Source organism: Durio zibethinus, chromosome 3 (assembly GCF_047325235.1).
Source record: "Durio zibethinus cultivar Kanyao isolate XHJ-2024 chromosome 3, ASM4732523v1, whole genome shotgun sequence".
In the NCBI taxonomy this organism is placed as follows: domain Eukaryota; kingdom Viridiplantae; phylum Streptophyta; class Magnoliopsida; order Malvales; family Malvaceae; genus Durio; species Durio zibethinus.
In genome coordinates, this window is record NC_143164.1 from 26695001 (window position 1) to 26717500 (window position 22500).

Below are 22500 nucleotides of genomic sequence, written 5' to 3' on the forward strand. Positions count from 1 at the left end.
AGACTCCTTGGTCTGTGTTTCAAGACGGGCCCGATGGGGAGCCCGCAAGCCTACGCCTGGAGCATGCTGGTGCCGAGACACATCGAGATGGCGCGTGCTGTGTTCCACTATCATGGTGACGATGTCTGCATGGGCACATCGAAAGCTTGGGCCGAGCCGATCAGCGGACCGGCTCTTGTCGTTCCACATCCGATCGGGGCACATCGCCGACCCCTATCCGCTTCCCTCCCGATAATTTCAAGCACTCTTTGACTTTCTTTTCAAAGTCCTTTTCATCTTTCCCTCGTGGTACTTGTTTGCTATCAGTCTCTCACCCGTATTCAGCCTTGGATGAAATTTATCGCCCGATTGGGGCTACATTCCCAAACAACCCGACTCGCGGACAGCACCTCGTGGTGCGACAAGGTCCAGGCACAACGGGGCTCTCACCCTCTTCGATGCCCCTTTCCAAGGGACTTAGGCCCAGTCCATCACTGAGAAAGTTCCTCCAAACTACAATTCAGACGTCGGGGGCATCCGATTCTCAAGCTGGGCTCTTCCTGGTTCGGTCGTCGTTACTAAGGGAATCCTGGTAAGTTTTTTTTCCTCCACTTATTGATATGCTTAAACTCAACAGGTGATCCCGCCTGACCTGGGGTCACGACGCGAGCATCGACTGAGTGATGCAGGGGGTCCGAAGGGGTCCAGGTGGACAACGAGCGTGCATCACTGGGGATGAGGCACGCCGGGAGCTCTACCATTGACGGTCACGATGCTGTCATTGCCGGAGACTCGCTTTTGGGCCAACCGTGACCCACAGGATCACGAGAGGCCATCTTCCACCCGTCCCCTTCCCCTGAAGCCCGAGGGGCCGGGGGTCAAAGAGGGGGCGACGGTGCTTGACACCCAAGCAAGCGTGCCCTAGGCCTAATGGCTTGGGGCACAACTTGAGTTCAAAGACTCGATGGTTCACGAGATTCTGCAATTCACACCAAGTATCGCATTTCGCTATGTTCTTCATCGATGCGAGAGCTGAGATATCCGTTGCTGAGAGTCATTTCATTTTTTCATGACAAAAGGAGTCGTGGCGTCACCCGCACACGCACAGCGAACGGGATGGTGACGGTGCGCGTGCTCTATTTTCATTTCCATTCCTTGGCATGATTCGCGTCGAGGGTTCGTTGTTCGACGGCGGGTGAGACGATGCCGATCGTTTCGCCCACCCCGTAGGGGGGACGGAGTGACCATTGTCCCCTCCTGGGGCTAGAGGGGGCTCAGGGTATGAGGGCACCTCGCCCTCTCGGTGTTTCATTAACGCATCCACAAGTCGTCTGTCGAGCGAGGTTTCGACAATGATCCTTCCGCAGGTTCACCTACGGAAACCTTTTTATGACTTCTCCTTCCTCTAAATGATAAGGTTCAGTGGACTTCTCGTGATGTCACAGACGGCGAACCGTCCACGTCGTCATGATCTGAATACTTCACTGGACCATTCAATCGGTAGGAGCGACGGGCAGTGTGTACAAAGGGCAAGGACGTAGTCAACGCGAGCTAATGACTCGCACTTACTAGGAATTCCTCGTTGAAGACCAACAATTGCAATGATCTATCCCCATCATGATGAAATTTCAAAGATTGCCCGAGCCTGTCGGCCAAGGCTATAGACTTCTTGAATACATCAGTGTAGCATGCGTGCGGCCCAGAACATCTAAGGGCATCACAGACCTGTTATTGCCTCAAACTTCCTTGGCCTAAGCGGCCATAGTCCCTCTAAGAAGCTAGCCACGAAGGATCACCTCCACGTAGCTAGTTAGCAGGCTAAGGTATCATTCGTTAATGAAATTAACCAGACAAATCGCTCCACCAACTAAGAATGGCCATGCACCACCACCCATAGAATCAAGAAAGAGCTCTCAGTTTGTCAATCCTTACTATGTCTGGACCTGGTAAGTTTCCCCGTGTTGAGTCAAATTAAGCCGCAGGCTCCACTCCTGGTGGTTCCCTTCCGTCAATTCCTTTCAGTTTCAGCCTTACGACCATACTACCCCCGAAACCCAAAGACTTTGATTTCTCATAAGATGCCGACGGAGTCCTAAAAGTAACATCCGTCGATCCCTGATCGGCATCATTTATGGTTGACACTAAGACGGTATCTGATCATCTTCGAGCCCCCAACTTTCATTCTTGATTAATGAAAACATCCTTGGTGAATGCTTTCGTAGCTGTTTGTCTTTCATAAATCCAAGAATTTCACCTCTGACTATGAAATACGAATGCCCCTGACTGTCTCTGTTAATCATTACTCTGATCTCGAAGGCCAACACAATAGGACTGAAATCTTATGATGTTATCCCATGCTAATGTATACAAGCGTAGGCTTGCTTTGAGCACTCTAATTTCTTCAAAGTAACAGCACCGGAGGAATGACCCGGGCACTTAAGTCAAGGAGCGCATCACCGACAGAAGGGATGAGTAGACCGATGCTCATCGGGAGGCGGATCGGATGACCCAACCCTAGTTCCAACAACTTAAATATACGCTATTGGAGCTGGAATTACCGCAGCTGCAGGCACCAGACTTGCCCTACAATGGATCCTCGTTAAGGGATTTAGATTGTACTCATTCCAATTACCAGACTCATAGAGCCTGGTATTGTTATTTATTATCACTACCTCCCCATGTCAGGATTAGGTAATTTGCATGCCTGCTGCCCTCTTTGGATGTGGTAGCTGTTTCTCAGGCTCCCTCTCCGGAATCGAACCCAATTCTCCATCACCCATCACCACCATAGTAGGCCACTATCCTACCATCGAAAGTTGATAGAGCAGAAATTTGAATGATGCGTCACCGGCATAAAGGCCATGCGATCCGTCTAGTTATCATGAATCATCAGAGCAACGGGCATAGCCCGTGTCGACCTTTTATCCAATAAATGCATCCCTTCTAAAAGTTAGGGTTTGTTGCATGTATTAGCTCTAGAATTACTACAATTATCCGAGTAGTAGATACCATCAAACAAACTATAACTGATTTATTGAGCCATTTGTAGTTTCACAGTCTGAATTAGTTCATACTTACACATGCATGGCTTAATCTTTCAGACAAGCATATGACTACTGGCAGGATCAACCGGGTAGCATTCATTCGGGATGTTGGCATCGCGTGGGCTTCGACGCACCGATCGAGCGGTGAAGAGAGCCCGACGCGAAATGCAAGCATCGTGCGTGTCAAGCACGTGAAATACGTAGCATCAGACGAATGGGGGTCGAGAGCCCGCGCCCGCTAAACGTTCCACATCCGAGAGCACGATCGAACGTCGGTGCACCAATACGGCCACGGAGGATTGGGTGGTGCATTTGGGACACCGACCATGATTGATGTCTGACCCGTGGCCCCTTGAGACATGAGACAGATGAAGGATGGTGAGACATCAGGTTTCCATCGATTCAGGTATGCAACACAAGATCCCGATCGCACCCCCTGGGTACGAATACTGCATGGGGGGAGATTAAAGAGGATGATGGGTCGACAGTTCGATGCATCGAGCACGGAGCCTACCAACACGCACAACCATAGCACCACTCATATGCCCATTGCGTACAAGTGGCAGCATCTACGCCCGCCGGTCCACAACCCACCCGATCGATTACTCGACGAGTGAGCGGAGGAAATGACGTGCGAGGCCATGCCACAATCGCTTGGCATGAGAAAAACATGAGCAAGGGCCACGAGACTGCCCCTATCATCCGACAGGCACAACAAAACAACACCACCAATGCTTGGCCCAACTGGGACCGTACGTGCGAGCTCCGCTGACACCACCCTAAGGGGTCGTTGCCCGATTCAGGGACTTGTTCTTGGGGTCTCAGGCAGCGTCGGTTGCGTTCACAGCCTCGTCGAGGCCTAGGCATTTTTTTGGTCGATGAGAAGGGACCGTGAGATCGTCAAATACCGAGAGACCTGGTCGGGCCAAGCCCACAATCGTGACTTCTGCTCGCACCATCCCAGGGAGCCGTTGCTCAATTCAGGGACTTGGTCTGGGGTCTAGGGCAGCATCCGTCGTGTGCACGAGCTCGAGCTCAACTCCCCTTTTTCGCATGCACGCCAACCGATCAAGGCCATGGGCGCCTGTCAGTCACCGGAGCAACCAGTCACCGGACAAAATGGTCGGAAGGCATGCGCGCCCTGTATTTCACTCAAGGGACATTGCTCTGGGTGTACGTAATGGGAGGCCCATCACGCACACCTACTCCCCCCGTGGAGGGGAGAGAGTGGGTGTCCGACCACCACCCTCTAAAGAGCATTAGAGATTTTACAGATATGCTACCAGTAGACATTAAAGTGTCTGAAATGGGGATACTTTTTCCAAATAGACACATCCCGTACCGAGGGTGAGCAGGTGCTGATGGTGGTTGGGGCATGTGCCCGCACCAAGGGTCGACACATGCCGATACTGGTCGATGTAACTGCCCGCACCAAGGGCCAGCATATGCCGATGGTGGTCGAGGCAATCACCCGCACCAGATCGAGGCATGTGCCCACACCAAGGCCCAGCATGTGTCGATGGTGTTCGAGGCAGCCGCTTGCACCAGGGGCCATCTTTTACCGATGATGGTCGAGGCAAGAGCCCGCACTAAGGGTCAGCTTGTGTCGATGGTACTAGAGGCAACCGCTTGCACCAAGGGCCATCTTCTGTCGATGGTGGTCGAGGCAACCACCCGCACCAAGGCTCAGCATGTGCCAATGGTGTTCGAGGCAACCGCCCACACCAGGGGCCAGCATGTGCCGATGGTGTTCGAGGCAACCGCCCACACCAAGGGCCATCTTTTGCCAATGGTGGTCGAGGCAAGAGCCTGCACCAAAGGCCGGCTTGTGCCGATGGTGCTCGAGGCAATCACCCGCATGAAGGCTAGCACGTGTCGATGGTGTTTGAGGTAACCGCCCGCACCGAGGCCCAGCATGTGCCAATGGTGGTCGAGGTAACTGCCCACACCAAGGCTCAGCATGTGTCGATCATGTTCAACGCAATCGCCCGCACCAAGGGCCATCTTGTGTCGATGGTGGTCGAGGCAACCGCCCGCACCAAGGGTCAACTTGTGCCGATGGTGGTCAAGGCAACCACCCGCAACAGGGGCCATTTTCTACCGATGGTGGTTGAGGTAAGAGCCCGCACCAAGGGTCGGCTTGTGCCGATGGTGCTTAAGGTTACCACCCGTACCAAGGCCTAGCACGTGACGATGATGTTCGAGGCAACCGCATGCACCAAGGCCCGGCATGTGCCGATGGTGTTCGATGCAACCGTCTGCACCAGAGGCCATCTTGTGCCGATAGTGGTCGAGGCAACCACCCGTACTAGGGGCCATCTTCTGCCGATGGTGGTCGAAGCAACTGCTCGCACTAAGGCCCAGCATGTGCCGATAGTGTTCGATGTAACCGCCCATACCAGGGGCTATCTTGTGCCGATGGTGGTCGAGGCAACCACCCGTACCAAGGGCCGGCTGGTGTCGATGGTGTTCAAGGCAACCGCCCACACCAAGACTCGGCATATGCCGATGGTGGTCAAGGCAATCATCAGCACCATGGCCCAGCATGTGCCGATGGTGTTCGATGCAACCGCTCGCAGTAGGGGCCATCTTGTGCCGATGGTGGTCGAGGTAATCGCCCGCACCAAGGGCCGGCGTGTGCCAATGGTGGTCGAGGCAATCAGCCGCACCAGGGCCCAGCTTATGCCGATGGTGGTCGAGGCAAGTGCCCGTACCAAAGGGCAACCTGTACCGTTGATGGTCGATGCATGTGCCATCACCATACGCCATCATGTGCCATTGATGGTCGAGGCTTTGGCCGAAGTTTGATTTTGAGCCACGGTGCACATGCTCAGCTTGGGCATGTGCTGGTGCCACATTTTTTTCGCTCGGGGTACTATCGTCGGAGGATCGTCGGAGAGCCTAACCGACGACATTGGGGTTTCTGGCGATTGGGGGGCCAGGGGGTGTGCACACATGATGTGTGATGGGTGCTGGTACTTGGCCCTTATATTGGCCCTCTATCCCTCATCAAACCTCAAGAACTCACACCCCCTTAAAGAGCATTTGAGATTTTATAGGTTTGCTGCCAGTAGCCATTAAAGTGTCTGAAATGGGGACACTTTTTTCAAACGATTACAAAATCTTCTCCACTTCGAGTTTTTAGCTGAGTTTTTTTGTGCATGCCAACAAAAGTAACAGCACCAGAGGAACGACCCGGGCAATTAAGTCTAAGAGCGCATCATCGCAGTAGGGACGAGTAGACCGGTGCTCACCATGAGATGGACCGAATGACCCAACCCTAGTTCCAACTACAAGCTTTTTAACTGCAACAACTTAAATATACGCTATTGGAGCTGGAATTACCACGACTGTTGGCACCAGACTTGCCCTCCAATGGATCCTTATTAAGGGATTTAGATTGTACTCATTCTAATTACCATACTCATAGAGCCCGGTATTGTTATTTATTGTCACTACTTCCCCATGTCAGGATTGGGTAATTTGCGCGCCTGCTGCCTTCCTTGGATGTGGTAGTCGTTTCTCAAGCTCCCTCTTTGGAATCGAACCCTAATTCTCTATCAACCATCACCACCATAGTAGGTCACTATCCTACCATCGAAAGTTGATAGGGTAAAAATTTGAATGATGCATCACCGGTATAAAGACCGTGCGATCCGTCGAGTTATCATGAATCATCAGAGCAACGGGCATAGCCCACGTCGACCTTTTATCTAATAAATGCATCCCTTCCAGAAGTCAGGGTATGTTGCACGTATTAGCTCTAGAATTACTATGATTATCCGAGTAGTAGATACCATCAAACAAACTATAACTGATTTAATGAGCCATTCGTAGTTTCACAGTCTGAATTAGTTCATACTTACACATGCATGGCTTAATCTTTGAGACAAGCATATGACTACTGGAAGGATCAACAAGGTAGCATTCATTCGGGACGTTGGCACCGCATGGGCCTCGATGTACCGACCGAATGGCGGAGAGAGCCCGATGCAGAGCGCAAGCGTCGTGCGTGTCGAGCATGTGAAATGCGTAGCATCGGATGAACGGGGGTCGAGAGCCTGCGCCCGCTAAACCTTTCGCACCCTAAAGCACGATCGAACATCAGTGCACCAATACGGCCACGGAGGATTGGGTGGCATGCTTGGGACACCCGCCATGATTGATGTCTGACCCGTGGCCCCTCGGGACACAAGATGGATGAGGGATGGTGAGACATCCGATTTCCATCGATTCAGGTATGCAACACAGGATCCCGATCGCACCCCTGGGTACGACGACCGCATGGAAGGAGATTGAAGAGGATGATGGGTTGACAGTTCGATGAATCGAGCCCAGAGCCTGCCAACACGCACAACCATAGCACCACTCATATGCCCATTATGTAAAAGTGGAAGCATCCACGCGCGTCGGTCCACAACCCATCCGATCGATTACTCGACCAACGAGTGGAAGAAACGACATGTGATGCCACACCACAACCGCTTGGCATGAGAAAAACACAAGCAAGGACCATGAGACTGCCTTTGCCATCTGACAGGCAATAACAAAGGGACACCAACAATGCTTGGCCTGGTCAGGACCGCACGTGCGAGCTCCGCTGACACCACCCCAAGGGGACGTTGCCCAATTCAGGGACTTGTTCCTGGGGTCTCGAGCAGCATCGGCTGCGTGCACGGCCTCATCGAGGCCTAAGCATTTTTGTGGTTGATGAGAAAGGACCGTGAAACCATCAAATACCGAGAGACCTGGTCGGGCCAAGCCCGTAATCGTGACTTCTGCTTGCACCACCTCAGGGAGCCGTTGCCCGATTCAGGGACTTGGTCTGGGGTCTAGGGCAGTATTCACCGCGTGCACGGGCTTGAGCTCAACTCCCTTTTTCTCTCTTGCATGCCAACCGACCGAGGCCATAGGTGCTTGCCGGTCACTGGAGCAACCAGTCATCGGACAAAATGGCCGGAAGGCATGCACGCCCTGTATTTCACTCGAGGGATGTTACCTTGGGTGTACGTAATGGGAGGCCCATCACGCACACCTACTCCCCTCGTGGGGGGGAGAGGGGGTGCCGGACCACCACCCCCTAAAGAGCATTAGAGATTTTACAAATATGCTACCAGTAGACGTTAAAGTGTATGAAACGGGGACATTTTTTCCAAACAGGCATATCCCGCACTGAGGGTGAGTAGGTGCCGATGGTGGTTGGGGCATGTGCCAGCACCAAGGGCCAACGGGTGCCGATAGTGGTCGATGCGACTGCCCGCACCAAGGGCCAGCGTGTGTCAATGGTGGTCGAGGCAACCGCCCGGACCAAATCGAGGCATGTGCCTACACCAAGGCCCGACATGTGTCGATGGTGTTCGAGGCAATCGTCCGCACCGGGGGCCATCTTCTACTGATGGTGGTCGAGGCAAGAGCCCGCACCAAGGGCCGGCTGTAGACACCCAATTTGGTCCAGGCCCGGATCAATTGGGCCTGGTCCAAATGGGTAAGCCTAATTTTGTTTTATAGTCTTGTTATTTTTATTTTATTTGTATTTTATATTTTATGTATATATTTTCCTTTATATCCTATGTATTTATTATTTATTTGTTATTACTATTTATTAATATATATATTTTTATTTTATTTTTTCCTTTTCTTTTTTCTCTTTTTCATTTTATTTTATATGTATTTTTATTTATCTAATTATTTACTTATCTGTTATTATTATTATTTTTTATTTATCTTATAATATTATTGATTTATTTTATTTTTCTAATTGTCTATTTTTTTCTTTCTTTATCTGATTTTTATTTTGGAAGGTTGAGATTGAAGGCTGAAGAATCCTACCGAGAATGGGGATTCAATAAGAAGAGTCCATGTTGGATTCAATGATTGAATCCCGATCCAAAGAGGAATTGGGATTGATTAGAAATTCTTCTGATCAATCACTATAAAAGGGACCCTCTAGAATAGAAGCAAGGGATAGAAAAAAAACAGTGAGCAAAGCTACTGATTTGAGAGAAAAAAGGGTGTATAGAAGGCTAAGAAAAGGTTTAGAAGTGTTCTGAAAATTAGAAAAAAATTTTTGAAGATTTTTGGCGGTTTTTTTTCTGGGAATTTTTGAAAAATTCCATATTTCGATTGAATTTTTTGACGAAATTTACATTTTTTCGGTGAAAATTCCAGCCAACTTTGAAGTTTTCGGTGAGCTGCCCAGTTTTCGGTGAAGGATCCCAAAAACTGACCAACTTTTCGGTGAACTTTCGACAAAAAACCCGGATTTCGATGAAATTTTCCAGAATCCGGTGAACATTCAACCGAAGTTCTTTGGCCGTTTAGAGAGAAACGAGAGGAAAAAGAAAGAAAAGAGAGAGAGGGGATAAGCTTTCTGTCGAAAAACAGAGGGAAGTGCCTTATATACCCTCCCAAAACGACGCCGTTTTTGCCTTAAGTGACCCAGAAGATCCGCGCGTTTTACCGAGATCCAACCCGACCCGAGCGTCCACCCGCTTCCTGACCCGCGCATGTCTTCCCCCTTTCGAGCTGATAGTCGAGCCAAGCCAAGGTCCCAAGCCACTTCTCCGAGCCGTTTCTCTCCTTTGAGACGAGCCGAGCCGAGCCGTACTCTGAGTCGCTCTAGGTTTTTTTTTTTTTTCAATTTATTTATTTATTTGTTTATTTTTTTTAGGTTTATTTAATATTCATTTTATCTTTATTTTATTTTTATTTTTGTTTTACTTTTCTTTATTTTTTTATTTTTATTTATTTTCACTTTTATTTTGTTTCATTATTCTATTTTCTTTAAATAAAAATAAAAAATATATATTTTTGAGGAAAAGTTGAAAGTATCAATTTTTCTTGAAAATCAAAGTTTCCAAAGAATATTTTTGGGAAAAAGTTGAAAGTATCAATTTTCCTTAAAAATAAATTTAAAAAAAAAAAAGGGTTTTTGAGGGAAAGTTGAAAGTATCAATTTTCCCTGTACAAAAACAATCATTCTTTTCTTTCTTTTTATTTTGATTTTGATTTTATTTTTTTCTTTAAATAATCCGACGATGGAGCCTCTGCAAGTGAAACAGTAGTTTTTCTTACATACTCTTGAGGTGAGGGAATTTTCTCAATTTTTTGCTAAAAGTATTAGAGTCAATTGAGAATAATTTCCAATAATTAATTACTTGGAAAAATTTTAAGGCTCATTGGATAACACAAATTTAAGCTGGTACCATCTTTTGATGGGCGTTGTGAGGGTGCTATAACCTTCCTCACACGTAACTGAACTCCCGAACCCTGTTCTGGTTAGTAGACCTGAACCTATTCTTTTAGGGACCCTTAAACTTAGGTGTTCCCTGAAAGGACAGATTCCATAGGTGGCCAATCGCACCTAGATAAAAAAGATTGGTGGCAACTCCTAAAAGTCAATGTCTAGCGATAGATCCTTGGATCTAGACGTTATGACAGCTTGGTGACTCCGCTGGGGACTTTGAGAGTCAGGCCAGCAAATAATTTGTGTTATCCAAAAGCTTAATAAAATTGAACCTGTTTGTATATATGTGTTATTATTCATTCATGTTCATTTACCTTGTTAATTATGTCATTCATATGCATGTGCATAACATGAGCTCTACACCCGAGCTCCGTCTTTCTAGGAGGGAGTAAAGTACCTATTGCTTTCGTGAGGTCTAATGCCTCCGCAGTGGCTAGCGAAATACTCCCACTCAAATTGAACCTTTTCCGCTTGTAGCCTATAATGGGTGAGGATTAGGGTGCCTTACTAGTCTGTGATGGACAAAGATGTAAGGAACAATTTGAGGACCTTTAGACTTTGACCTTAAAACCGCATATAGTGAACCTTAAGAATGCCTAAACCTAGGATAGAGCCCTTTCTACCCAACGATAGATATACCCTGAAATTAAGACATAAAAAATGTGTTTATCTAATCATTTTGATTGTTTAACTTTGTGTATCATTTTCATTATCATATGTAACATTATGCATCAACATCACTTTCATTTCATCCATGGAACTAACTATGTTGTTTGTCTGATTATATACATCTGCATTATTTTCATGATCATGTTTTAACACAATCATTTACATCCATTTCATACTAGATTTCATTTAGGAAAATGTACATTTCATTAGTGCATCAAAGCATCAGACATAAAGCATAGCATAACATTTCTAATCATAAGATATGGTACTCAAGGTTCCAGGATAGCTCCATCTAGTGAGAAGCTTGCCCATCGATACAACACAAGATCCAGAGCAAGACAAATGGAGCAAAAAAATTCCTATAGATTTGAAAAGATAGAAAAAGCACAAGAAAAGATTGAAAGTAAGCTGAGCAAGATTCTGGATGCTCTTAATAACATGAATAAAGGAAAAAGAGTTGAAGAAAACGTAAGCTAACAAGTTCCCCCGTTGCAGGAAGTGGCTGACCCTTTATATCCTTCAGGTTTTGGCCCACTTCAAGCCCAGTCTGCTCAAGAGGTCCCGCCACAACACTTCGCATATCCAACATATCCTGGAATACCATCAGCTTCCAACCAGGATAGTATAATAGCTATGTAAATCCTGTCTTCACTAAAAAGGCAGCAGAACCAATTCCTGATCTAGATGATTTAAAAGAGAAGGAGAAAGAAAAGATAAGAGTGAAAGTTCAGGAAAGCTTTAAGATTAGTATGCTAGAGCAAAGGTTACGGGTTGTGAAAGGATTTAGCTTTTATGGGTCAATTGATGCTATTGGGCTTTGCCTAGTCCCTGATGTGGTTATTCCTCATAAGTTCAAAGTACCAAAAATTAAAAAATATGATGGTACAAAGTGCCCCAAAACTCACATCACAATGTATTACTGGAAGATGGTAGCTCATGCTTATAATGAAAAACTCTTGATGCATGTCTTTCAGGATAGCCTTACAGGCTCAGCGGCTAGGTGGTATGTTCAGCTAGATAGAACCCGCATTCGCTCTTGGAGTGATATGGCACATGACTTCATCGGTCAGTATCGACATATTATCAATTTGGCCCCTGATCGTTTATCTTTACAGAATCTAGAGAAAAAGGCAAATGAGTCTTTTAAAGAGTATGCCCAGAGGTGGAGGGATGTTGCTTCTCAAGTACAACCTCTTTTGACTGAGAAAGAAACTACAGTGTTATTTGTCAGCACTTTGAAGTCTCCCTATTATGAAAAGATGATAAGGAATGCAACAAAGAATTTCGCTGACATGGTAATCTCTGAAGAAATTATTGAAAGTGCCATAAAAAATGGCAAGTTGAAAGGAGGAGAAACTAATAAGGCATCAAAAAAGAAAGAAGCTCAAGCTCAAGCTGTGAGCTTTGATAGACAACAATTCAGGGGTTATCAACCTTATTCATCCTAAGGTTACTCTTCATACTATCCTGCTGTGAATAATGCCTCATCCTACCCATACCAGCTAGCTCCACAACCACCTTATTCATCCACATACCGATCAATTTTTAGCCTTCAAGATCTTACATATTGCCTTAACATTCAAGCTCCTGCAAGAATCCAAATTCATCCTACTAACTCAACAAGTGGTTCACGAGAACAACGGACTACTCAAGAAAAATCTGTATTTGATCCAATCCCTATGACTTATACAGAGTTATATCGAGAACTCTATAATAGCTATTTGATTGCCCCTAGCCATATGGAGCCGTTTAAACCACCCTATCCAAAGTGGTATGATCCTACAGCCCACTGTGACTACCATTATGGAATTACTGGCCATTCTACTGAAAATTACACTGCTTTGAAGCATAAGGTGCAACGATTGATCAATGATGGAATGGTAAGTTTTGATTAAGGAAAAGCAACAACACCTAATGTTAGCGTTCTGAGTGAAAGTCAAGAACAGAAAGGATCCGGAGAGTCACAATGAATTGAAGGGCAAGATGTCAATAGAGATTCTTCACCTGATCGCATAGGGGGACAATTTTAAAGAATGGAGATAAGGCTAGTTGAAGGTTTTTTTTATCATTTTAGGATTTCTTTTCAAGTGATTGTTAGATTTCTTTTTGCAATATGATTTCACTTGTTATCATCTTAATAAAGGCAAGTTAATGCATTTCATTACATTTTTCTCTTTCACTTGACCATTATTCCTTGCCCTGTTACCTTTCATAACTTTATACTCTCATTCTTAAATTTTAGATGATGAATATTTAGACAATGATAACAATAATTCTGAAATTTAATTTTGAGAACTCATCCACATTAATATGAGGAGGTGATTTGAGCATAAAAAAAAAGGGTAAGCCATTACCAGAGGTGAAAGAGATATGTCTTGAAGATATATAATCTTTTATACAGGATCATGAGCTTTGTTCAATAGATGATGTTCAAGAAAAGTATTCACAATTGAGATGAAAAATGGCCATCTTTCTTTTACCATTCGAAAAACCATTTATTGCTACCCATTGGAGCCTATTATGATTTCTTTTTTGAAGAAACCCCAACCAAAGATCACCCTTTACACTGGGAGGCAATTTTTGAAAAAATCACAAAAGGTCTCAAAAATGAAAAAAAAAAAGAAAAAAACAAATGCCACACATGATTTGGGGCAAAGTAATGAGAATCCTTTGTGTGAGGAAAGAAAAAGTAATGAAACGATGTGGGGCAAAATGCCAAGTTGTATCAAATGATCCTTTGGTTTTGAACCTTTTTAATACATGTTTTGAGCCTATTATATCCATTTTTTTTATGACCCTTCACCTTGGCCTATATTACAACCTTGAAAAGTCCATTTCGATTAAGTGTGAATACTCAACTTGAATGATCATATGTTGAGCGAAGGTATACTCATGATGAAGCAATGGAATCATGCTACATTGCTCTAAAGTTTGATGTATGAAAGATATCAACAATTGATGAAAAATTAGAAAAAAGAAAAGAAGATGATGAAAAAAAATAAAAAATAAAAAAAAGGAAAAAAAAAAGAAAAAAGAAAAAAATGAGAAAATGAAAAAAAAGATTCAAATTGAAAACCTGAAAGGGTGATTTTGATAGAAAAAGATTCAGGTTAAATGGCTCACATGAATGGAAGATCAAAGACATTTGAAGATCCCTCAAAGACTGGGGCAAAGTTCGCCAAGCTCAAGATGACTTCAACAATAAATGGAATGAGTTTTTGAAAAAGAATCCTAGATTAATGTTGAGAATTGTCTGAATATTCATCATTTGGACATACCATCTATCCCAATGACATGTATCCAATTTATTTCCTTTCCCATTTGTTTTGTACCAAAATAGATCTTCATTGATTATCTTTACAATAATTCACTTGTGTTCTCTTATTGTTACACCCCTAGAATGAATTGAGAAAATACTTGATTGCATTATATTTGTCAAGATTTGAAATGATAATGAATGAATGAATATGTGCTTAAAAGAGTCTTGCATTCATTTGAAAAGAAATCTAAGATGATGGTGGTAACAAAATGAAGAAATGTTAGAAACCTAAAAGAGATGATTTGGAAGGATATATGATGTGACCAAATGGAGAATATGATGAGGCAAATCTTGAAAAATGGTATAACCAAGTGATGAGTACAAAGATGAATTAGTCGATATGACTTGCAAGTTATGATTGAATGATGAAAACAATTAGTGGACAAAGTTTGTTTTAGAATGGTTAATGCTGATATACCCATGAGTAATGACCCAGTGATGGTGGATGAAACTTGTTCTGAAATCTGTTAGTGCTGAGAAGTCCATGAATGATGGTTAAGTGATGATCGATTGATGAAACTTGTTTCAAAATATGGAGAAACTGAACAAGGAAGACATGTGGAATGGTGGAGTTTTGAGAGCCATATCACCATAATTATTTAGAATTTTGTTGCATAGACATTTGCATTACATGCATCATGCTGGCATCGTCGCTTGAATAGTACATGCACATGATTTGATCAATTAAACTTTGTTTGGACATGCATGGAACTATGAGAATATAGGTTGCCACATTTGCATCATTAAGAAAGCATTTGCATCTTTGGTCATAACATTCATTCATGCAAAATTTTGAGTCACTTGAAAAAGAAATGGTGAATATTTTGATGGGAATCTTTGAGAACTCAAATGAGAATCTCTGAATTTCAAAATGAGAATCTTTGAGGAGTAAAACCCTAAAGTTCATCGAATGTGAATCTTCAAACAAATGAAAAGTTTTGAACTTTCGAATGTGAATCTCCAAAATACAAAGCTTCAACCTTTTGGATATGAATTTCTAATGTTTTAAATGAGAACCTTTGAACTTAGATGTGAAACTCTAAGTTTATTGCATGTGAGCCTTTGAACTTAAATGAGAAGCTTTGAATTTTTGGATGTGAATCTCCAAAATTCAAATGAAAAGCTTTAGATTTTTGGATATGAATTCCAAGTTTGCCAAATGAGAACCTTTGAAAAGCCTTGAATTTTTGGATGTGAGCCTCCAAAATTCCAATGAGGATCTTTGATGCGAGTCTTACAAGTTGCAAATGCAAATCTTGAGATCTTGCAAAGTTGAATGAAACTGAAATCTTGAGAATCAAATTTCAGTAAATTCTTACAAAGTTGGAAGGTTCTTGCGAATTTGAACCTATGAATGTTGAACTCAAATTGTCAATCTTTGAGTTCCCATTACAAAATTCCTTCAGTCATGATCTACAACTCCTTTGGACATGATTGTCAAGGAGCAATTTACTTTCCAAAGTTCCGTTGCCTCTGTTTAGAGGAGCAATTTACTTTTCAAAGTCGTGGTGCCTCTGTTTAGAGGAGCAATTTATTTTCCAAAGTCGTGGTGCCTCTGTTTAGAGGAGCAATTTACTTTTCCAAAGTCATGGTGCCTCTGTTTAGAGGAGCAATTTACTTTCCAAAGTCGTTTTAGAGGAGCAATTTACTTTTCAAAGTCGTGGAGCCTCTGTTTAGAAGAGCAATTTATTTTCCAAAGTCGTGGTGCCTTTGTTTAGAGGAGCAATTTACTTTTCAAAGTCGTGGTGCCTCTGTTTAGAGGAGCAATTTATTTTCCAAAGTCATGGTGCCTCTGTTTAGAGGAGCAATTTACTTTCCAAAGTTGTTAAGCCTCTATTTAGAGGAGCTTTGATAAAAAAAAAAAAAACAAAAGAAAACAAAAAAACAAAAAAAGGTTGCCTCTATTTAGAGGAGCTTTGTTTATGTTTCTCAAAGTCATTGAGCCTCTGCTTAAAGGAACTTTGATCAATTTTTAAAAAAAAAAAAAGCAAAAAAAATGAACAAAAAAAAAGTTGCCTCTATTTAGAGGAGTTTTGTTTATGTTTCTCAAAATCATTGAGCCTCTGCTTAGAGGAGCTTTGATCAAAATTAAAAAAAAAAAAAAGAATCAAGAAAAAATGGGCAAAAAAAAAATCAGTTGAGTCATGAAAGGGTGCTACGTCTTTGGACAATTTCTGTTTCATAGAAAATATGCAAAGAGGGGCAGCTATAGACACCCAATTTGGTCCAGGCCCGGATCAATTGGGCTTGGTCCAAATGGGTAAGCCCAATTTTGTTTTATAGTTTTGTTATTTTTATTTTATTTGTATTTTATATTTTATGTATATATTTTCCTTTTATATCCTATGTATTTATTATTTATTTATTATTACTATTTATTAATATATATTTTTATTTTATTTTTCCTTTTATTTTTTATTTTTTTCATTTTATTTTATATGTATTTTTATTTATCTAATTATTTACTTATCTGTTATTATTATTATTTTTTATTAATCTTATAATATTATTGATTTATCTTATTTTTCTAATTATCTATTTTTTTTCTTTCTTTATCTGATTTTTATTTTGGAAGGTTGAGATTGAAGGCTGAAGAATCCTACCGAGAATGGAGATTCAATAAGAAGAGTCCATGTTGGATTCAATGATTGAATCCCGATCCAAAGAGGAATTGGGATTGATCAGAAATTCTTCTGATCAATCCCTATAAAAGGGACCCTCTGGAACAGAAGCAAGGGACAAAAAAAAAACAGTGAGCAAAGCTACTGATTTGAGAGAAAAAAAGGGTGTATAGAAGGCTAAGAAAAGGTTTAGAAGTGTTCTGGGAATTAGCAGAAATTTTTTGAAGATTTTTGGCGATTTTTTTTCTGGGAATTTCTGGAAAATTCCAGATTTCGGTTGAATTTTTCGGTGAAAGTTACATTTTTCGGTGAAAATTTCGGCCAACTTCGAAGTTTTCGGCGAGCTGCCCAGTTTTCGGTGAAGGATCGCAGAAATCGACCAACTTTTCGGTAAACTTCCGACGAAAAACCCAGATTTCGATGAAATTTTCCAGAATCCGGAGAACATTCAACCGGAGTTCTTCGACCGTTTAGAGAGAAGCGAGAGGAAAAAGGAAGAAGAGAGAGAGAGGGGAGAAGCTTTCTGTCGTAAAACAGAGGGAAGAGCCTTATATACCCTCCCAAAATGACGTCGTTTTTGCCTTAAGTGACCTAGAGGATCCGCGCGTTTTACCGAGATCCGACCCGACCCGAGCGTCGACCTGCTTCCTGACCCGCGCGTGTCTTCCCCCCTCCGAGCCAATAGCCGAGCCGAGCCGAGGTCGCAAGCTGCTTCTCCAAGCCGTTTCTCTCCCTTGAGCCGAGCCGATCCGAGCCGTACTCCGAACTGCTCCAAGTTTTTTTTTTTGAATTTATTTATTTATTTGTTTATTTGTTTTTTTTAGGTTTATTTAATATTCTTTTTATCTTTATTTTATTTTTATTTTTGTTTTACTTTTCTTTATTTTTTTATTTTTATTTATTTTCACTTTTATTTTGTTTCATTATTCTATTTTCTTTAAATAAAAATAAAAAAAAATATTTTTGAGGAAAAGTTGAAAGTATCAATTTTCCTTAAAAATAAATTTTCAAAAAAGGGTTTTTGAGGAAAAGTTGAAAGCATCAATTTTCCTTAAAAATAAATTTTCAAAAAAAAGGTTTTTGAGGAAAAGTTGAAAGTATCAATTTTCCTTGAAAATCAAAGTTTCCAAAAAATATTTTTGGGGAAAAGTTGAAAGTATCAATTTTCCTTAAAAATAAATTTTTTAAAAAAAGGGTTTTTAAGGAAAAGTTGAAAGTATCAATTTTCCCTGCACAAAAACAATGATTCTTTTCTTTCTTTTTATTTTGATTTTCATTTTATTTTTTTCTTTAAATAATCCGACGATGGAGCCTCTGCAAGTGAAACAGTAGTTTTTCTTTCATACTCTTGAGGTGAGGGAATTTTTTCAATTTTCTGCTAAAAGTATTAGAGTCAATTGAGAATAATTTCCAATAATTAATTACTTGGTAAAATTTTAAGGCTCATTAGATAACACAAATTTAAGCTGGTACCATCTTTTGATGGGTGTTGTGAGGGTGTTATAACCTTCCTCACACGTAACCGAACTCCCAAACCCTATTCTGGTTAGTAGACCTGAACCTATTCTTTTAGGGACCCTTAAACTTAGGTGTTCCTTGAAAGGACAGATTCCATAGGTGGCCAATCGCACCTAGATAAAAAAGATTGGTGGCGACTCCTAAAAGTCAATATCTAGCGATAGATCCTCGGATCTAGACGTTATGACACCGGCTTGTGTTGATGGTACTCGAGGCAACCACCCGCACCAAGGGCCAGCATGTGCCGATGGTGTTCGAGGCAACCGTTCGTACCAGGGGCCATCTTCTGCCAATGGTGGTTGAGGCAAGAGCCCACACCAAGGTCCGACTTGTGCCGATGGTTCTCGAGGCCAACGCCCGCACGAAGGCGTAGCACGTGTCGATGTTGTTCGAGGCAACCGTCTGCACCGACGCCCAGCTGTGCCGATGGTGGTTGAGGTAACTGCCCGTACCAAGGCCCAACTTGTGCCGATCATGTTTGACGTAACTGCCCTCACCAAGGGCCATCTTGTGTTGATGGTGGTCGAGGCAACCGCCCGCACAAAAGGTCGGCTTATGTCGATGGTGGTCAAGGTAACCGCCCACACCAGGGGCCATTTTTTATCGATGGTGGTCGAAGCAAGAGCCCGCACCAAGGGCCAGCTTGTGCCGATGGTGCTCGAGGCAACCTCCTGCACTAAGGCCTAGCACGTGCCGATGGTGTTTGAGGCAATCATCCACACCAAGGCTCGGCATGTGCTGATGGTGTTCGACGTAACTGCCCGTACCAGGGTTCATCTTGTGTCGATGGTGGTCGAGGCAACCGCCTGGACCAAGGGTCGTCTTGTGCTGATGGTGGTCGAGGAAACTGCCCGCACCAAAGGTCGACTTGTGCAGATGGTGGTCGAGGCAACCGCCCGCACCAGGGGCCATTTTCTATCGATGGTGGTCGAGAAAATAGCCCGCACCAAGGGCCAGCTTATGCCGATGGTGGTCAAGGCAACCAACCGCACCAGTGGCCATCTTCTGCAGATGGTGGTCGAGGCAACCGCCCGTACCAAGGCCCAGCATGTGCCGATGGTGTTTGACGCAACCACCCGCACCAGGGGCCATCTTGTGTCGATAGTGGTCAAGGTAACCGTCTGCACCAAGGGTCGACTAGTGCCGATGGTGTTCAAGGCAACCGCCTGCACTAGGGGCCATCTTCTGCCGATGGTGGTCGAGACAACTGCCCACACCAAGGCCCAGCATGTGTCGATGGTGTTCGATGCAACCGCCCGTACCAGAGGCCATCTTGTGCCGATGGTGATCGAGGTAACCACCCACACCAAGGGCCGACTGGTGTCGATGGTGTTTAAGGCAACTGCCTGCACGAAGGCTTGACATGTGCCGATAGTGGTCGAGGTAACCGCCTGCACCACCGTCCAGCATGTGCCAATGGTGTTCGAGGCAACCACCTGCACCAAGGCTCAGCATGTGCCGATGGTGGTCGAGGCAACCACCCGTACCATGGCCCAGCATTTGCCGATGGTGTTCGATGCGATCGCTCACACCAGGGGCCATCTTATGCCGATGGTGGTCGAGGCAATCGCCCGTACTAAGGGCCGGCTTGTGCCGATGGTGATCGAGGCAACCGCCCGCACCAAAGGTCAGCATATGCCAATGGTGATCGAGGCAACTGCCCGCACCAGGGCCCAGCTTGTGCCAATGGCGGTCGAGGCAAGTGCTCGTACCAAAGGGCAGCCTGTGCTGATAATGGTAGATGCATGTGCCATCACCATACGCCATCATGTGCCATTATGGTCGAGACCTTGGCCGAAGTTTGATTTTGAGCCATGGTGCACATGCTGGGCTCGGGCATGTGCTGGTGCCGTATTTTTTTCACCCGGGACACCATCGTCGGAGCATCATTGGAGCATCGTCGGAGAGCCTAACCATGGGCATTGGGGGTTTCGACGATTGGGGGGGCCAGGGGGTGTGCGCACATGATGTGCGATGGGTGCTGGTACTTAGCCCTTATATTGGCCCCCTATCCCTCATCAAACCTTGAGAACTCACACCCCCTTAAAGAGCATTTGAGATTTTATAGGTTTGCTGCCAGTAGCCATTAAAGTGTCTGAAATGGGGACACTTTTTTCAAATGATCACAAAATCTCATCCACTTCGAGTTTTTAGCTGAGTGTTTTTATGCATGCCAACAAAAATACAAGGATCACCTCTACCAAAATTGGGGACAAAACTCTTTCTAAAAAAATTTTAAAAAATCCTGAACCGCAAAAAGTTTTGAAAATCGTGAAAAATAGAAAACAGGTCGTCTTGCCACGAAACATCACATGAAGGCTTAGGGGACCATTGTATGAATTTACAAGCCATAAAAATGGCATTGGCATGGCAGAAATATGAAAATGTGCCTGAACCCACCTACCACTCATTCGATCCACGACTTGTGTAGCCTACCTCTTTGGTCGGTTGAGCGACTGCACGTTCATTCCATGGGTTGACTTAGGTATACGGAGTTCATCCCCAGTCTAAGCATACAGAGTTCATTCCCAGTCTAAGATTAGACTGGACCGAGGGTTGCGACAGCAGGATCGACAGCACGTAGGGGGGACTGGGCCAATCCCCAGCTTATGCGTTCTGCCTGTCCGACCGGCTGAGCGCCCGTACGCCCGTTTCGTGGGTTGGCTTAGGCATACAGAGTTCATTCAATGTCTAAGCCCCAGCCAGACTGAGGTTTATGGCAGCAGGACCGATAGCACGCAGAGGGGGACCGGGTCGATCCCTGACTTGAGCATTATGCCTCTTCGACCGACTCCGCGCCTGCACGCTCGTTTCATGGGTTGACTTAGGCATATGGAGTTCATTCCCAGTCTAAGATCAAATTGGACCGACGGTTTTGGTAGCAGGATCGGCAGCATGCAGGGGGGATCGGGCTAATCCCTGACTTGTGTATTCTGCCTCTCTGACTGACTGAACTTCCACACGCTCATTTTGTGGGTTGGCTTAGGCATACGGAGTTCATTCTATGTCTAAGCCCCAGTCGGATCGAGGGTTGTGGTAGCAGGACCAACAGTGGGATCGACAGCACACAGAGGGGGACTGGACTGATCCTCGGCTTACGCATTATTCCTCTCTGGCTGATTCAGTGCCCGTACGCTTGTTTTGTGGGTTAACTTAGGCATACGGATTTTATTTCCAGTCTAAGCATACGGAGTTCATTCCCAGTCTAAGATCAGACCGACAGTGGGATCGACAGCAGCACGTTGATCCTCGACTTATGCATCCTGGCTCTCTGACAGACTGAGCTCCTGCACGCTCGTTTCATGGGTTGACTTAGGCATACAGAGTGCATTCTCGATCTCGACCAACCAAGGCTCAGTGCCCGCACACTCATTTCATGGGTTGACTTAGGCATACGGAGTTCATTCTCAGTCTAAGATCAGACCGGCAGTGGGATCGACAGCAGCATGCTGATCCTCGACTTGCGCATCCTGGCTCTCCAACCGGTTGAGCGCCTGTACACTCGTTTCATGGGTTGACTTAGGCATACGGAGTTCATTCTTAGTCTAAGATCAGACCGAACCAAGGGTTGCGGCAGTTGGATCGACAGCACGTAGAGAGGGACTGGGCCGATCCCCAGCTTACGCATTCTACCTCTCTGATCGGCTGAATGCCTGTACACTCATTTCGTGAGTTGGCTTAGGCATACGGAGTTCATTCCATGTCTAAGCATATGGAGTTCATTCCCAGTCTAAGATCAGATCGAAATGAGGGTTGCGGTAGCAGGACCAGTAGCAGGATTGACAGTACGCAGGGAGGGATCGGATCGATCCCCGACTTGCACATTCTGCCTCTCTGGTCGGCTGAGCACCCGCACGCTTGTTTCATGGGTTGGCTTAGGCATACGGAGTTCATCCCATGTCTAAGCCCCAGCCAGATCGAGGGTTGTGATAGCAAGACTGACAGTGGGATCGACAGCATGCAGAAGGGGATCGGGCTGATCCTTGGCTTGTGCATTATGCCTCTCCGATCGGCCTCTCCAGTCGGCTCAGTGCCCGCACGCTCGTTTCATGGGTTGACTTAGGCATATGGAGTTCATTACCAGTTTAACCATACGGGCTTCAT

General features: G+C 44.6%; 3 non-coding genes and 1 pseudogene across 3 annotated transcripts in view; all 4 read right to left on the reverse strand.

The window, feature by feature from the left end:
• LOC149519676 (25S ribosomal RNA) overlaps positions 1-640 on the reverse strand; it is a 3332-nt gene extending 2692 nt beyond the window's left edge. Inside the window, exon 1 of the ribosomal RNA XR_016341201.1 lies at positions 1-640. This exon is cut by the window's left edge and continues 2692 nt beyond it. This is a non-coding gene — a ribosomal RNA (25S ribosomal RNA).
• Positions 641-879: 239 nt separating this feature from the next.
• On the reverse strand, positions 880-1035 carry LOC149519677 (5.8S ribosomal RNA). The gene has a single exon (XR_016341135.1). It is a non-coding gene; the product is annotated as a 5.8S ribosomal RNA (ribosomal RNA).
• Positions 1036-1329: 294 nt separating this feature from the next.
• On the reverse strand, positions 1330-3115 carry LOC149519678 (18S ribosomal RNA). Its single transcript, XR_016341176.1, has one exon. It is a non-coding gene; the product is annotated as an 18S ribosomal RNA (ribosomal RNA).
• A 3025-nt stretch (positions 3116-6140) lies between these two features.
• On the reverse strand, positions 6141-6944 carry LOC149519679 (18S ribosomal RNA; annotated as a pseudogene; the record flags this gene model as incomplete).
• Between the last annotated feature and the right edge of the window lie 15556 nt (positions 6945-22500).